General features: G+C 35.6%; 1 protein-coding gene across 1 annotated transcript in view; it reads right to left on the reverse strand.

The window, feature by feature from the left end:
• The window catches only part of LOC100115531 (glutamate receptor ionotropic, kainate 2), a 661409-nt gene that overhangs the window by 383548 nt on the left and 259868 nt on the right, over window positions 1-17993 (reverse strand). The window lies entirely within an intron of this gene.

Genomic DNA, 17993 nt, shown 5'->3' on the forward strand with positions numbered 1-17993 from the left:
ATCCGACTAGCAAGCATATATCTTTATCACACACGTGCATGCGCACACGCGCATACATTAACATCGCAGTTGAAGCGGCAGGAGCTGCGCGCCAAGGATTGAGAAAATGAGAAACCAGAGTAGCCACGAGTGCGAAAGAGAAAAAAGATAGCGCACCATAAGAGAGTGCGCAAAAAGAAAATGATGGCAAGAGGTGAGCGATAAGAGCTTTGATCTTGCTCTTACAGATTCAAACTATCTCTCTCGATCAAGCAAGCTCAGTGATCAGACTTAAAACCTTAGGTCACCACCCAGCCTCATGCCACGACCACCTGGCAACACCGTCAGCTCCCCCGTAGCCATGTCCTTCGGCCACGATTGATTTAATTTGCAGAGGAAGAAAGCACTAACGGCAACCAGATGTACACTCTCGCCATCCTTCTCTCTTTCACACGAACGAAGCTACAACATAAACTAGCTTAGGGTAGTAGTAAGCCCTAACTTTGCTTCGCGAATATCAACTATTGTTTATTAGTTGAGAGTGAATAGATGTGATGCTGGATAAAACTATTCAATGCCGAAGTTCGAGGGTAAATACTATGTTGGGCATTTGATGAACGCAATCTTCATATAATTTCAGAGCTCATCCAAGCACCAAGAGGACCCCGCCATTCTCTGCGGTCCAAAAGCTAAAGCAGTCCGAGACGCTAAGCAGCCGTGCATCTTAAGACTCTTCGGAAAAATTTGTTAACAAGACAAGCTTGCGCACTTTACCTTCCAGCTTTAAGGAGTAAATAAGTTCTTTCATGCAAGAGGGCAAGCTCACGGCTTTACAATCTGTTATATTAGACGTTGTAAGAGGGTATATATAAAGGAAGGGATCAAGGTACTATATAATGCTAACTAAATCTGAAATTTAAACTTGATTATTGCCTTTTTACTCCAGTTTTTTTTCTTCAGTTTTTGATGTTTTTCTCAGGATCTGCCCCATGAAATAACCAAATTAAAGTGGTTTATAGTCTTAATAACCTTCAATAATCATGCTTTTTTTAGAAAGGTTCGACATTTAGTTTTCGAGTTAAAATGATTTCAAAAAATTGCGCTCCATGGTGTATAACAAAGAAACGATGAATGATAACATAAATTTTTGGTGGAAAAAGATAAGTAATTTCATTCTATTTCAGGTACATATTAAGCTATTCACTTTTATTAACTTTTCCAATAAGAAAAAACTGAAATCTAAAAACTAAAAAGTCACCATAAAAAAACGCGTCCACAAAATGTAAAAACGGACTGTTTTCTCTCAGCTTCTACTTAGTGGGTTAAAATCCACTAAGTAGAAGCTGAGATACAGGCGTATACAAACACACACACTCACACACACACTTTTTGACTAAACATATATCAAAACACACTTTCTACATGTTTTTACACAAACTCCAAAGATTACTATTACAACGCTTTCTTAGGAAGAAAGCATAATTTCGAAGCATGCCGATTGACCCGGCAACGTACCAAAAGAGTTGCTAAGCTCTATGAATAACGGATTATAAGGGCTACGAGAAGTTTATTCCACCGATCCTAATGTATTTAGGTACATTTCTTTATATACTTCATTTGTTAATTTTTCTAGAAAATACAGTATACAAATTTCAATAATATTTATACATTTTTAGCCACATTCAAGATTGATAAAAACATAGTTTGCAAATTGTTTTGGATCGCCTTTTGATGTTTATTGTTTACAATCTTAAATTGATGTCTTTTTTTGCTTTTTATACCTCTATATTTTCCTACAATCAAACAATTAGTTTTATTATCCTGGATAATTTATTAAAGATGTAAAATATTTTGATTATTATGTAATATATTGAGACAGCAGGCCCCGCCCGGGGATAAGTGAACAGCAATAGATGAAATGACCGACTGAGTGGCGCTAGTAGTCAAATGTAAATAGTCTACATATGCGCTGGTAGACGGCGTGCGCGGATATAACACAGGAGAGAGGGAGCGATACGGGTATATAAGGAGCCCCGGAGCCAGCAGCGAGCATTAATGATCTGGCTCTCAACCGAGCAACTTGCGAATAGTAACTCTCGCTTCTTGCTCCGGTCTCCACCATACCCAGTAGTCCATGAGCCCCAGGCTCTCGAAGAGTATGCGTGCAGTCCACTCCATCTCCTGTTGGCTCTGAGATCCAGTATTGCATATGAACAATAATCAAGTGAATAAACGAACATCATTTATAAATATAATATTACTATGACTCCACACCCTTTATTAATTAGTATCATCCACTCCTTTCCCCCCTCGAGATGTTTTACCCGTTTAGGATAGTGGTACCCTGTTCTTAAGTAGGGCTATCTGGTCAGAGACTCGTAATAAGATGGTCGTACCTCACACATCAGTCTAAAACCTGCGTGGTTTACCTACGTGTGCAGGGTATGCGTAGTGGATATCCCCTACTCATATTCTCCAACACACGAGCAGCTCTCCTCTAGTGGATCTTCCGTTTCAGAGAATAGGGTCTTTTGTCAACTAAACAGACAAACGAGGGGTGGATCAAAGACAATCATCGTTCTTCGACTGTGCTTATCTCCTGATTACTAACCTCAGGTCACGAATCTGACGAGTTCGCGTACTAACATATTGTGGACCGTTCCATTGACGCCCGAACAGAGACCCGGGTTTAATATAATACGGGAGATTATTCAAGGGATCATTGAAAACTTTCATACATTTAGTTACACATTGGAGGTTAAAGAACTCCACGACGCTCAATGATTCCCCTTCTCCAATTATCGCTTGCTGAGCAACAAACACAGCACACGTGATTTCGAATACCTCAAAAACGTTAGTCGGAATCTCAAGATCTGCCACAAAAACGTACTAAATCTCGATCGGGATATGCGCATCTTAGAAAAGGAATTCGACGAATTCATAGAAGAAGAAACAGAAAGATCAAACTGATCGAGAAAATATCGGCGCGTACAGAAAAAAAATTCCTAATCGTAAACGAACGACTCGACTCCTTCGAACGTGAGATGTCAAAAATAACAGACGGAATGAGCGAGTTAACCATTCACAAGCCGACGTGCAATTTAATGTAAGGCACAGATACGTACAAGGAGCCACAAGTACGAACAAATTTTGTAAACACAAGTAAAGAACACAAGCAGTTCGACACCATCGAGCGCATGGAAGCTCTTGCCTTCATATTAAATAAAAATTAAAAGAGAGAGCGACAATAACAAGATCGACATAGATAATTTACAGCAACGCCATGGCACATTGAAAAATAGGCTAGAAACCGTCAAATCGGATTATGACGCCCTCGCTGACCAACATAGTAAGTTACAATCAGATTTTAATGACATATGCAAACTAATCGAAACGAAAGCGTCTCAGACGAAACTATGTATGCGAATGCAAAAAATTATCGAGGCACAGGCAAGAAAGTCTACACGACTTAAAAAACTTAACGGTGGCTCTCTGGAATCTACAACTGATATTACTAAACACGTTAAGATAGCTACGCCGAAATTCAAAGGCCTAGCAAGCGAAAGACCCCTGAAATTCTTGTCGGAACTAGATAATTATATTAAGTTGGTCAAACCAGAAAACCAGAAGTTAAAATACGTAATATCTCAAGCCCTGGAAGGCGACGCGCATAATTGGTGGTATTAACTCTAAGCAGAGGTGGATAGTTTCGAGACGTTTTCGACGCGCTTTAGGGAACGCTACTGGAACAATCAAATTCAAAGAACGAACGGTCGTAAAGTAGAATTTGGACAGTACAGCCCTGGGCCTCGTAGCCGTGGTAGCTATGCCACTTATATATTCGGTCTAGCCCGCAAGCTAGAGTTAAATCTTGAAGAGTACGAGCTCGTGAGAAAGATCGCGAAGCACTTTGACCGAGATATACGGCGAACGGTAACCGGGCACGAGATAAAATCGGTTAATAAATTTCTTGAGATACTTGTCGATTACGATAACGATGACACAAATGGAAATTGAGCTAACACGCAAAATAATCAGAGCGCGCAAAACAAACAAAATAATCAGAATCAGAAACCCACCAACTTGCCCGCGGGTCATAACGAGTCGAAGAACGGTCAGCTAAACAAGCCAACAAGCAACAATCCCGGCCAGAAAAAGACGTGGACGAAAGACAGCATGAACGTTACACAGATAGCAGACGACACATTCAACAAGCGATCAGGGTCGCAAACTAAAGGTGGTAATAAAAAACAGGGAAATAACAAACCGTCTCAGAAAGATGCCTATGACATCGACGTCTTGGATTAGTTTCAATAAATAACAAAGCAAACTTCGGGAAACAGGCAGTAACTGCGTCCAAGGCGGATGCACTTCCTTTTTTAGGGAAGAATGACGCAGCAGCTGAAATCGCGTCCATCATGGAAAACCCGTGTAACGAACTATTATTAGTAACGAACTAGTATTAGTATTACACGACATAAACCCGGACGGGAGTATCCCACTGCCCAGAGATAAAAATATTCATAGAAAACATCGAGGTTGACGCACTCGTGGACACAGGAAGCGAGATAACGGCCATTTTCGAAAAATTTAATCATTAAAATTACGAAACTCTTAAGCTTTGTCCAACATTACCTATTTGCAGTAAAATCATAAAAAGCGTTACGGGTAGCAAATCAGCTCGGCTTAAAATACAATTGCGTTTAAATACAAAATTCAAAAAACTGTCTGAAAAAATCATATTTTTGGTAATACCAAAGCTAGTTAAGCCTTGTATAATCGAGACACAATAAAACTATTAAAAATGTTAATTGACATGGTACACGAACAAATTCTCTTTTCAATTAAAAACGACGACGGAGTAATATCGTACATAAACAAAAAAAATGCCGTGAAACGAATTTACGTCACTAACAATTTAAGACGCCGGTAGATACACCGAGAAAGGGTACAACACTAATCTTAAAAATATTTATGAAGATAACGAAAATAATTACGAAAACCCATACGAACGCACAATCGAGGAGATCGATGGAAAAATTAATTCTTGTGAAAACCTCAGTGAGGCACAAAGAAAAATATTGGAGAATCTAATTATTAAAAGAAAAGAAGTGTTTGAAAAGAAACCCGGCCTTTTAACGATATACGAGCATGAATTAATTATTACATACAATACACCTCGGTTTTGCCGACCACACCCAATACCCATCGCTGACAGACAAGACGCATTAGATGAGTTTGACAGGATATTAAAATTAAATATAATAAGAAGCTTGAAAAATTAACCTGATTCAGATGGTAAGGAAACGCGACGGATCGGTAAGGCTGTGCCTAAACGCACAAAAATTAATCACGGTTCTCCAAAATGACTGACCCCCTGGTATCGACGAGGTACTACAAAGATGAGCTAATAGGCCAATAACTAGCGTAACAGATTTCACGGCTAGTTACTGGCGAATCAGACTAGCAGAAAATTCTCGGAAATACACCGCGTTCAAAGTCGATAGTCACGTCTACGAATTTAACGTTGTACTGTTCGGTATTAAAACAAGCGGATCCGCGTTGATTCGAGGGCTGGCAGAAGTCACGTGGGATTTTAATAAATTTCTGGTATTATTTGTAGATGATCTAATTATCAAATCGCGTACGTTCGAAGAACTCATCGAACATCTCGATAAATTGTATGAAAGGTTAATCGAACACAACTTACGATTAAATTTCAAAAAATCTAAATTTTTCTGCGAAGAGATAGAATTTCTCGGGCATTATATTTTCGCAAAAGCGATACAAACAGATCCGGAGAAAGTACGTACGATTCGTAATTTCAAAAGACCGAAAAATGTAAAACAGCTACAAAGCTTTATTGGAATCATAAATTTTTATTCAAAATTTACAAAACACTTTGCTGAAAGTCTAATACCATTATTAAATCTAATGAGAAAAAATGTGCTATTCCATTGGACAACTGAACATCAAGAAGCGTTCGAGAAAATAAAAACGCTTTTTGATGATAACATAATTTTAAAATATGCAGATTTAAAAACGCCGTACATACTGACGATAGATGCGTCAGATTTCGCGCTCGCCGCGGTCCTCTCTTTATTAAACGATGAGGAAGAGGAAGAAGTAGTATGTTTTATAAGAAGAACACTCAAAGGTAGCGAATGCTCATATTTTACTACAGAAAAAGAAACGCTCTCCGCACGGATCACGAGGCTCTAACATTCCTAAGAACTTAAAAGCAAGTTTAACAACCAACGATTACAAAGATGGAACCTTGCGATTCAGGACTTTAATTAAATCCAACGCACATCCCAGGGAAACAAAATGCAGTAGCGGACTATCTTAGCCGCATGGACGTAAGCGAAAAAAGTAAGGCAGAAAGCCAATCTGAAATCATAATTTCCGCTATCGTCTAGCAAAAACCAAGCCGCCAACTCATAAAGATATGTAAAAACATAGAAAAAAGCCAGAGGCGGGATCCTCAAACACGTACACTAATCGACGAGTTAGTAAACAACGACAAAAAAATTTGTAAGCGTTACTAAGTTGAAATGTTGAAAATTAAAAGGATTCTCTTTTTTACTGCCGTTAAAAGCTTTATTTGAAACTAAGCCTATTATTACACGTTTTGTATTTGACCAAGAATAATGTTGTCTAAAGTTTTTCCGGTTATGCCAGTGTGTAAAGTAAAGGATTTTACTTCAACACGCGTTAAAGGATATTTAGCTGTACCTTTAGATAAAGCTTTTGAGTGTGCAAGCAAAATCCCAGGATTAATTTTAGCACGCCGTACTCGTAATGAAGCATCTAGAATTTTGACTTTTACATTTTCATTCTCGTAGTTTATTAAACAAAAAGCATCTTTGGAACGTATAAGATAAACAATAACTTCCACTTCATTGAGGAGGAATTTCTCCTAATTGAAAACACCAGCGTGTAAATGGCCCAGTAAATCAATGGTTTTACCACTTTTAGTGTAGTCACGACGCGCTCAAGACCCTATATTAGTGGAAAAAACTGTTTTACCATCACTTCTAGGTGTCTGTAGAGCTGCATCCATATGACCAGGTGATCATTACACCATAGAGCACATGTCAAATAGGATTTTTTAGCTTCTTCTGAATAATTAACTAATGTTTTTATGTATGCACGATAAGCGTAAGCGTTACTCGGAGGTGAAACTGCTTTTTGATTAAAAAATACGTTCACCTGGTTAAAAATACCATACAGAAAGTTGTTAACTGGAGCAACTAAAGTCGTATCTTCTATGGGTGAATCTCCTTTTTCAAGATGAACTCTGATATTTATTATAGTATGGGCCAAATCAATATAATCATCTGAGTTTTCAGGAATAAGAAATTCTAAATATGAATCTTCAGGAATACTAGTCACAGGTTTATACTGAATCCATTGAGTACCTTCTATAGACGTCTGAGTAGGCGGTATAGTGAATAAATCAAGTTCGGATTTTGCAAAAAAGCTATTTTTATTAAGCAGGTTCAAAAATATCACGTACTAAACGAGTTTTCTTCTTAATATTGCGTGTCTTTCTTTACTTGCTTGATTTTTGACTGATTTTCTTTGTCTTCCTCCTGTCTTTGCTTTACGTGTAGTGTGCTTAGTACGCTGACTAACTTTCGACTGGCGCTTACGCCGCTGTTGTCTACTTTTATAACCAGATCCCTTGATGAGACTGTCTATTTTTTCTTCAGCTTTTCTTTTCAAATTTAGACCTGATCCACGGGCTCGCAAATGTAGAGCTTGTTTGAATGATTTATTTTCACTTACATCATCTGTTATATGCATCCTTGCTCTGAGTGCTTCTTTTACTACAGCGCGAGCACCTCGTTTCAGAAATAGCAGCGCCCTACGAAAGAGACCTCCGAGAAAACTACCTATACAACCATGACCCTTCTGATACGGAGCTTCTGTATATACATGTTCGACACCTCCACTACCGACTTGCGCCTCATAAAAATGATCGTAATGCATCATGTTAAATAAAGTTATGTTATTTATCTAAAATGAAGTGTCACCGTCGACGTTCCACACTCAAATGGTATCACAAGGCCCAGATGATCTCTCATATCTATTGTAATGGTTCGAAAGCAATTCCTTATAAAAGGTACGTAGTTTACAGATGTAAAAGTTTGATACTGATTAAAAGCAAATACATAATCCTTGTAATTCACAGGGGCGATACGCAGTAGAGCTGCTTGTATGTCATCAACAATCGTTGGTTCACATACATCTGTATAAATATACAATTGTCTTGGTAGTGCATTCAGATTACTAGCATGGCGAATTGCTATAGCAAGATTACTGTCTACTTTTATACGTTCAGAAACCTCAGCAAAGCCTAGAATATCTAATGCAGCACGACTCATCTGCACTGAATGTTAAAAATTACAGAGCTCATCACTGCATGTGCATTTGGAAAAAACGTAGGTATTGTTATGCTAAATTGAGAATCTAAATATCATATGTGAATTGTTTATTAATAGAATTTTATTCAAATGGTCTAAAAATTCTGTAAAATTATTATAAACACCATAGGGAATAAATGCGGTTACTTCTTGGTTATGAACCGGTTGCTTGCCGTATATATCTCTATGTACAGGTGATATAGTTAAAAACATTGTTATGTGTCTATCTTCTTTTCTTAAATGTAAAAATGATCTTGGGAAGTGTATTTCGGAAATTCCTACTTCCCATGATCCGTGCAAATTGATTTCTTGAGGTAGCTTCGTGACATAACAGGCTGTGGTATTCTCTGAATATACTTCCATACTACTATTACTAGGTAAAATCATATAAAACTGGCTTTTCTTCATTTTGTTTAGATCTTTTTTATATCTTCAGCAGGTACCCAAGAATTAAATTTACTAGGGTAGCCAACCCAACTAACAACATATTTTTTCTTCTTACCTTTACCACTTGATTTGATAATTTTATCTATTTTGTATTCTGCATTGGTTAAAACTTTTTCTATGACCGCGAGTTCTTCCTCATAAAATATACCGTCTATGAACTCACCATTTAATTCCTTAGGCTCGTAAACTGGTGGTTTTCTATGTTTCAATACTTTGATAATTTTAAAAATTTCCTCTGACCAGTTAGCCTCATAACCTTTCTCGAAGGTACCTTTCTCGGAGTTCCCAACTGAGTACTTGGGTTTTCTCTCCTGTATTTTATACCTGAGATCCATGTTGCGTTTAGCCTGTTAGGCATTATATATAGTAACAGCTGCTGGCGTCATCTTAATTGTGGAATGTTTAAAATTATTGTAACCATAAACTAGGTCTTGCAGAATATCAGTGTAACGTTTTGTGTTTCTATGTGTAAAATAACGCTTCATCCATTCTTTATAAGTACGATTAAATCTTTCAACAATGGCCGCTTTAATGTCGGGATTTCTAGTTACCTGGTGAGTTATATTTTTTGATTTTAAGATGGTTTGCATTTCACGGCCTAAAAACTCGCTACCTTTATCAATTTGAAATATTATAGGCGTTCTACATTACTTCTCGAAAGAATTTTTTTAAACGCCTCTGTAACGACTAAACAAGTTTTGTCTTTAATAGGTTCGACGAAGACATATTTACTTAGTACATCGATAACTACTTGTAAATATGAAAAATCATCGTTATAAGTTTTTAATGGTATAAGCTCTATAAGATCACCTTTCTACACAGAATCTATAGTCGGTACATTATAATGAAGTCTTTGAAATTTGTAGTGCTCTCGTTTATGCAGTGTATACGCATCTTAGGCTCTTAACTACTTGTAAATATTATTTTTATTTACTTTATTTTTGATTTTATCGAGAAGGCGATAGGCTCCGCGTAGCCTGCTTCATCTTTTGGGTTATAATAATTTTTTTTTTTTTTTAACTAATTATCTTCATCTATATTTATTTTTTAACCAATTTTAACCAATAATTTGCTGGTATAATATTACCACCACTACTGTTTTTACCGATTTTTCTTCTAATTGTTTTATTTCGTACTCTGTATGAACTGTCGTCGACGTCGTCGACGTCGTCGTCGGAGGCCACGTTGTTTATTGCTGTATTTATTATCGTCGACACATCCGTATATGAACTATTATTCAAAGATGATGAGCCATTAGCTGATTCTCTATTAGGTATAGGTGTAAAAGTGTATGGCGAGTTTTGAAGAGTCGTTTGTTTAGATAAAAAACTACTGTTGTTATCTCTCGAATAAGGTAGTAATTGTGGGGTAAATTTTGTTAGCTCTCACGTCTTTTCTACTACGTACAGCATCATTTATGAGATCTATGATATTTGAATTTAGAACAGTAACCCCATCTATCGTTACGGTACTACGATCATTCCAAGTTAATCTTGATGAGTTATTTGAGATTTTTAAAAATTGTAGCATTATATCCGCTTTATGCCTATAGGTTACTGGTACTAACATAGCAATGATTGTCATGTCAATGCCATACTCCTGTTCATCTATTTTAACACCTGGTGTGTTTGAAGTTTTGATACTCTTCTTTAGTTCTTCTACAAAAAATAAATATCTTTGTAACACCTGTTTGTATTTTTGCCACTTTTCTCTCTCGTCTTTTTCAGAAGAATTTAAAATTTCATTTATTTCAAAATCTAGTCGTGATAAATGGTTTCCAGGGGTTTGTATACTATTTAAAACCGTTGTGACCTCGTTTTTGCTTCGTAAGATGTCATTATTCAGGGGCTGCTACTGCTGTTATAATTTAGTTATACTGTTATAAGGTACTAGTACCATCTTACAAGCGTGTTGCATTTTTACTGTCTACTTTGTATTAATACCGAAATAATTGTACCTATAGCAGGTGCTAGTAACGCTCCTATAAACCCGTCACCTTTTTGAACAATCAAACGTTTTTTATTTTTCCAACCTTTCGATTTTTTGTCTGATAAACGACGTAAGATTGATTTATGTTTTTTGAGTTTATCTTTTTGTATCGCGTTTAAAGATACGTTACCTTTCAATATGTTTAAAGCACATTCGCAGATACCTTTAATTAGATTTCGGTTTGCTTTTTTCAGTGCAGCTTTTCGCTGCTCCTTGTTTAAGTGATACAGATCATGTAATAACCTCGCTTTTTTAACATCGAGTGACGTTCTAGATGTTGACGGTGCCATTATATACGCAAGACTGGTAAATCTGGCTCACCTACGTTTTTTTTTATATTACGGGGAATATAGACATATTGATGCGTGTCACCAGGGAAAATACATGTGCGCACTCTGCATGATTCGGGAGTACTTTGTTTTAAATCTAATAGCAAATAACCGCGAGGAACTGAGGTGGCATGAAAATAAGCTTCTTGTAAGAATTTTGAATTTTGAATTTTCAGGATAAACTTGACGCGCCATATGCTGGATTTGAGCACGATCTCGTGGATTTTAAAAAATAACAATATAATTAGCATTTAAAGAAATATCTCTTTGTTTTGGTCCTTGGTGAAATAAATTCTGTGAGATTAAAATACATGATAAATTTCGATGATGAAAACATTTTGTAAAAAGTACACTAATCGTATTGTTGGAAGATTCGCGCATAAGATCATAGATAACTATTAATTTACCTTCATGAACTTCATGACAAGCTTATTTGTCGAACAGGCTACGCACGCGCACCGGGTACACGACAAGCTATTATTTAGCTAATATACAAGTTCCCTCTGCGACCGCTACTCTAGCAATGACTGCTATCGTTTAGCTTCTTTCACTTTATAAGCTTATTAGCGTATGTAATATTGATAATGTAATTCATACGATAATCTATTGAATTTAGAAATAATTTCCACACTAGAATTATTTAAAATTATTATTATTTATTAAATTTAGCAAATACCCAAAATATTACATTTCAATAGCGATGTTTCTTCGAAAATGGCATTATTATTTTTTCATATAATAAATCACTACAAGTTCTATACATATATCTTAATTTTTTTGTTACGTGTATTGGACAGTAAGGATTATCTGTAAAATTATATATTTTTTCAACGTTAGAAACCATAAAGTCGATTGACGTTACATCATATAACTCGATCATTTTTAATAAATGACTAATATGTCTATTTTTGAATGAAAAAATACAATAACGTTTATCAAGAATTTCATCGTCCACCATGAAACTACAGTTATTTATTATGTACCGACATTGAAATGAGAACAAAATTTTAGTAAACTGTAAAAAGTATTTCAAGTTTTTTAACATATCCGCGTATTTGATCTTATTTTCCTTTTTCATTAGTAAAAGTATATGTACAATACGATGCCATGCCAGCCTTTCCAATGATTGTTTATACTCAGGAAAGAAGCGACAGCTAGATACGCTACAGTTTATGCAGAATTTTCCTCCGAGTTAATTTTTTTAGGTACTGGAAATAAGAATAGAACAAACACATTAAGACAAAAATAAATTGCTAACTCTTTAAACTTTATTTAATTTTATTAAACATTAAAAATAATAATCTAAACTAAGTTTTGGGTCGCCTCTTTTATGGTTACAAAAATACTTTATTTTTTCGTGGTTGATTTTACTATTTGTTGAATAATTTAAACTAATACCCTTAACTTTACAAACCTCACGCGTAGAACCATCGGTTTTTTTAACTATATATGAATAAAATTTGGGTCCTGCTGTAACGGATGACTCGATATAACTTTTTTCACCATAACTTTCAAGTTCATCAGTCATGTCACCTAAGAAACACCCTGTAGGTACTTTGTACTCTCCAGGTGTGTTTTTATTCAAGTATATACAAGAGTCGGTGTCGTAATACAGCACAATCTTGCCAAGTTTTTCTAAATAGGAATATAATTTTAGTCTAGCCTAAGCCGTAGTATAAGCGGTTATGCTAACGTTTGTTACAGATGATGGTTTATAATTATCGTCTGTGGAAGGCCAGTTGATATAAAAAGTATCCTGATTAACAGGTGATGCGTTTTTTAAGGCTCTATCAGATGACTGCAAAATTTCAATAAGCTTAACCTGATCATTTATAACTTCTGTAACACCCATGTTTTCTCGCTGGCCAAACTTACCCTATAATTAATAATAATTTTTCACTGGATTATACTGTTTAACTTTGTACTGCCATATTTTATATATGGCAGTGATTTTACAACCTAAACTAATGGCTTTTTCAACTCCTCCGATACCCAAGTTCTCTATCTTCTAAACGCTCGTGGTTACAATCTTCCTGCTCTAAATTCTCGCAGCATGTTCTACAAAGCGGGAACATTAGACGTTTGTGCATTCGCACAGGTAGTACCGGTAGAAATAAATCATGTTGAGGCAGGATTCGACATTTTACTAACCCTTCGACCCTACTTAAACAGTTATTCTTAATATGATTATTTTATTATTAGTATTATTATTATTATTATTATTATTATTATTATTATTATTATTATACGTGGAAACGGTTCTTTGCAAGACTAGTTGACGGCTAGCATAGCTTAAGACAGGCGACCCCCCGAAGGAATGCGAAAGCGGATACCAAAGGGTTTTCGCGACCCTATGAGAGGTGGAGTTTTAGTGGGTATGCCTGGCGATAGTCCCGCGTCAGGAGAGTCCCACACTCGGGGAGTTTCGCACGACTCCTGACATGGTGCATGAAGCATTTCTTCAGCTCTCCGGATAAACAAAAAAAAAAAGAACAAAATAGAAATTATTATATTTATATAACCGTATATAGACACGCTCAAGCACACACACACACGTACGCGCGCGCACACATATGCTTGAATGTGGGCATCTGTGTACACATATGTATGCATACATGCTAGAAGGTGCAAAAATCTACCCCACCAACACCTAGTGAGAAGGACGCGGCATGTACACTATACAGGTGCTTTGATAGCTGCTGAAGGAAGAGAGTAGATCCCACAGACGCTACATCTACGCTGTATAGTCTGCTAGAGTGGAGAGGTACACACGCGGACCACTATGTCCACCATCTTGGACCTAACCTTGCACGAGCGTCAGCTACAAAGGCGGCCATCTATGTCCCTATCTTTGGACACCGCCTGAGGCTCCCCTCTTCGGCTGCCATCTTGTTCCTATCCTTATACATATACTACTAGCGACACGGGTATATAAGGAGCCCCGGAGCCGCAAGCATTAATGATCTAGCTCTTAACCGACTAACTTGCGAATGGTAGCTCTTGCTTCTTGCTCTGTTCTCTACCATACCCAGTAGTCCATGAGCCCCAGGCTCTCAAAGAGTAAGCGTGCAGGCCACTCCCTCTCCTGTAGGCTCTAGGATCCAGTATCGCATATGAACAATAATCAAGAGACTAATCGAACATCTTTTATAAATATAATATTACTATGACTTAAACCCTTTATTAATTAATATCATCCACTCCTTGCTCCCTTTAGATGTTTTACCGGCTCAGGATAGTAGTACCCTGTTCTTAGATAGAGCTATCTGGTCAGTGACTCGTCTAAGTGACAGTCACCTCAGTCTAAAAGCTGCGTGGTTTACCTAAGTGTGCAGGGTATGCGTAGTGGATATCCCTTACTCATTCCCCTAACACACGAGCAGCTCCCCTCTGGTGGATCTTTTATTTCAGAAGTTAGGGAAGTCTTTTGTCCACTCAATAGACAAACGCGGGGTGGATCAAAGACAATCATCATTTTCTGACTGTGCTTATCTCCTGATTACTAACCTTGGGTCACGAATCTCACGAGTTCGCGTACTAACATATCGCGGACCATTCCAATATATTACTTTTATGTTTATGCAAATCATTTTTTTCATTAAATGAATCTATTGTTGAATTTTGACGTTGACGATAATCTGAAACAAACAGAAATAGATCATATTCAATATAAATATTCAGGTGATAAATAATCTTGGTAGAAAATTGATAATTAAAGTTATTGATGGAGAATCTACTTTTTGAGTATTGGCAATATTGCAATTATTAATCAAAGAATTAATCATGCAAAACTCTTGATTATTAAATTTTAACATAACGCTGATCTCTCAAAGCGATATTAACATTTTAATGTATATTTGTTATTAATAAAGGAATACAAATAATCTTTTGGAGGTCTCAACATTTTTTAATTTCTAAACAGATTTCTTATAAGTTTTGTTGCAGTAAAACTACTTACTATATAGCCTACTATATTTTCGGTTCCTAATACATTCCTACATGCAGAAAGTAGTGTTTACTTTATCGTTTATATGAGTAGATTATTAAGAATGTTTACTTTTAAGAGTAACAAGTGATTTTGAAACAAGTCTGATGCTTGTTTTCAAATTTTGCTTTTGCAATTATTCGAAAACTAACATATCCTAGAGTGCTCATGATTTATATTTACATTTAATTTGCTATTTCAAATAGATGTTTAGAATTAAATAGATTTTTAGTATCATATTGAAAGTATTTTAGTTAATAGCAATTCAAATCTGATTATTTTTTCACACTTCCTACTTCGTATAACAGCAAAAATAAAATTTAAAAGCCAGACATCGTACTTAAAATCTCTTGTTACTGTTAAAAGTAAATATTCTCATCAATATACTCATTTAAAAATTAATCTACAATTATTTCCTGTATATAAAAATGCACAACGACAAACCAAAAAAATTATGGGGTAGAGTTATTAGTTATACACTGAAACAACACTTATGAAAAATCATACACGACAAATATGGAAATTCACATAGGACTGGGTGTGAAAAGACAAAGAAAAACTTATTAATATATTGGATTAATTGTTTTATTTGTACTTAGGCAAAGACATGTATTATATAATATTAAAGTATACTCACTGTTATATTTCTTTTTTCAAATTTTGATTATTTGCAGTATGTTGTTCAATTTTTTTATTCTTTGATTGTGTATCTTTGTGTGAAGTTTCATCTTTGTTATTAATGGAATGTTTAATATATTTTAGTCCTGAAACAAATTTGATATTATATAAATTTTATATAACATACATATCATTTATAAGCACATATACATACTCGCTCTCACGTGCACACGCTCAAACACAATCACAATGAAATGTACAATGTAATTTATATTTAAAAGATATTTATCTAAAAAGATACAAATATAATAATCGTTCTGTAAAAAAATAATATTTTTTTATAAATGTATATACAAGATTTGTTTTCCATTTTTGTCATATACGTGCATACGATATTGTTTTTCACTCAAGTAACCTTGTTTTATTTTGGAGTTAAAGGCTAAGTAATATTTTAATCATGATTATATATTAACTATCTTATTAAATTATGAAATAATTTTAATTACCTTTAGGGAATGACGTTGATGCTCTAGTCTTTTTAGCTGAACCAATAAAACGTAATTTTTATATCATTTCTGACAGAGCAGTTCGATGGCTAAGACGAATAAGCTCGTATCATGGCGGCGACTCCAAGAACGTTGTATCGTAACGTCGTCTTCGGAAACGTCGTATCGTATCGGCGACTCAGAGAACGTCGTATCGTGACGGCGTCTTTCGAAACGTCGTATCGTGAACGCAATTTTGTTTTCTTTAATTTTATAGTGGCAGCACTGTACGATTTTGAAATACGACTTACCCAATTTCGCATTTGATTAGCAGCTGATTTTTAGATGAAAATCGTGTAACCTTTTATTACTTCAAAATATTATGTTCTGGATTTATATTTGCTATATTTTCATAAACTTTTTAAACATTATTATTATTATTTTTTTTTATTATAATGGTAATAATGCTAGATTGTTCGCGTTTACTATTTCGAAATAATTATTCAAGCACACTGTTGATATTTAGTGATAAATTTTATCGTTCGCCAAGATCAACAGAATCTTTTTGAATATTATTTATATAATTATTTTTATATTTTTAAAATTGTAAATTATTGATTTTAATAACCTTTAAATAAGTATACAATAATAATAATAAAACTTTTAATTGATAGAGAAGGAAAAACAGTATCATGAAGTTTATTTGTGGTTAGGAGTACTAAATAAGTATTTGGTAAATTTGTATGTTTTAATTACAAAATATATTTCATCTATATACAATGCTTTTTTGATATTAGTAATGTAACATATTTGGTAATGACAAGATGTACATATTTCTCAGTGCTGGGGTCCTGAATATGTAGAGAGTCGCTTAAATGCCAACTTCAGGGGGCATCGGGGTAAGAGCAATACGCTGCGTCCCCTGAAGTCAGCCATCGGGCGACCCTGCATAAATTCGAAAATGTTCATAATGTAACATATTTGGTAATGGCAAGATGTACATATTTCGAAGAACTTTCACGAAAATACAAATACTTTTAATATCCGTAGTATCTATAACGGAAGGATTCTCTTCAATTGCGTTGACTATTTGTAAAATACTATAATGTTTACTTAGACGTTTTCGTGTTCAGACAATATTACAAATTGTTAATTGTTTCTGATTTTCTCTATCTACTACAAACGTATCTATTCGGACAAATCTGTTATCGTTTTGTAAAATGAATTAATTATTTGACCTTATTTTTGATTTACGAAATGTCTTATATAAACATTTATCTTTGACGATTTTTGAATATAATTTAGCATTTATCAATACATTCAGACTGAGCGTTGATTGATAAATGCAGACTGACGATATAAGTATCTTGTAGAACTGTTGCAGCATAATTAATGTTAATATACCTAATTATCTGAGAGGTAAGACCCTTTGAGCCCCATCGAAATGTTCGCTCCTTGTCGAAGGCAGCTGCCTTAACACCTTAGCAGCTGACCGGGTGATGGGCTTATGAGAGCAGCACTCCCCATAAATGAGCGGAACACTGCTCTCTAACTAATGAAGCGAACCGCCGTGTTGGCCGTGCGGTGCGACCCGTGAGCCGCCAAAAGGAGAACCTGGGTGGCGAGGCGATCTGAAGTTGCATGCGGAAGTGACCTGACCCATCTTTGGCTTCCGCTGACGTGCGAGACGGAAGGCCGGAATCTAGCCAATTCTGGTCAATCGGCTTAGGCG

Source organism: Nasonia vitripennis, assembly GCF_009193385.2.
Source record: "Nasonia vitripennis strain AsymCx chromosome 3 unlocalized genomic scaffold, Nvit_psr_1.1 chr3_random0006, whole genome shotgun sequence".
Taxonomy (NCBI): domain Eukaryota; kingdom Metazoa; phylum Arthropoda; class Insecta; order Hymenoptera; family Pteromalidae; genus Nasonia; species Nasonia vitripennis.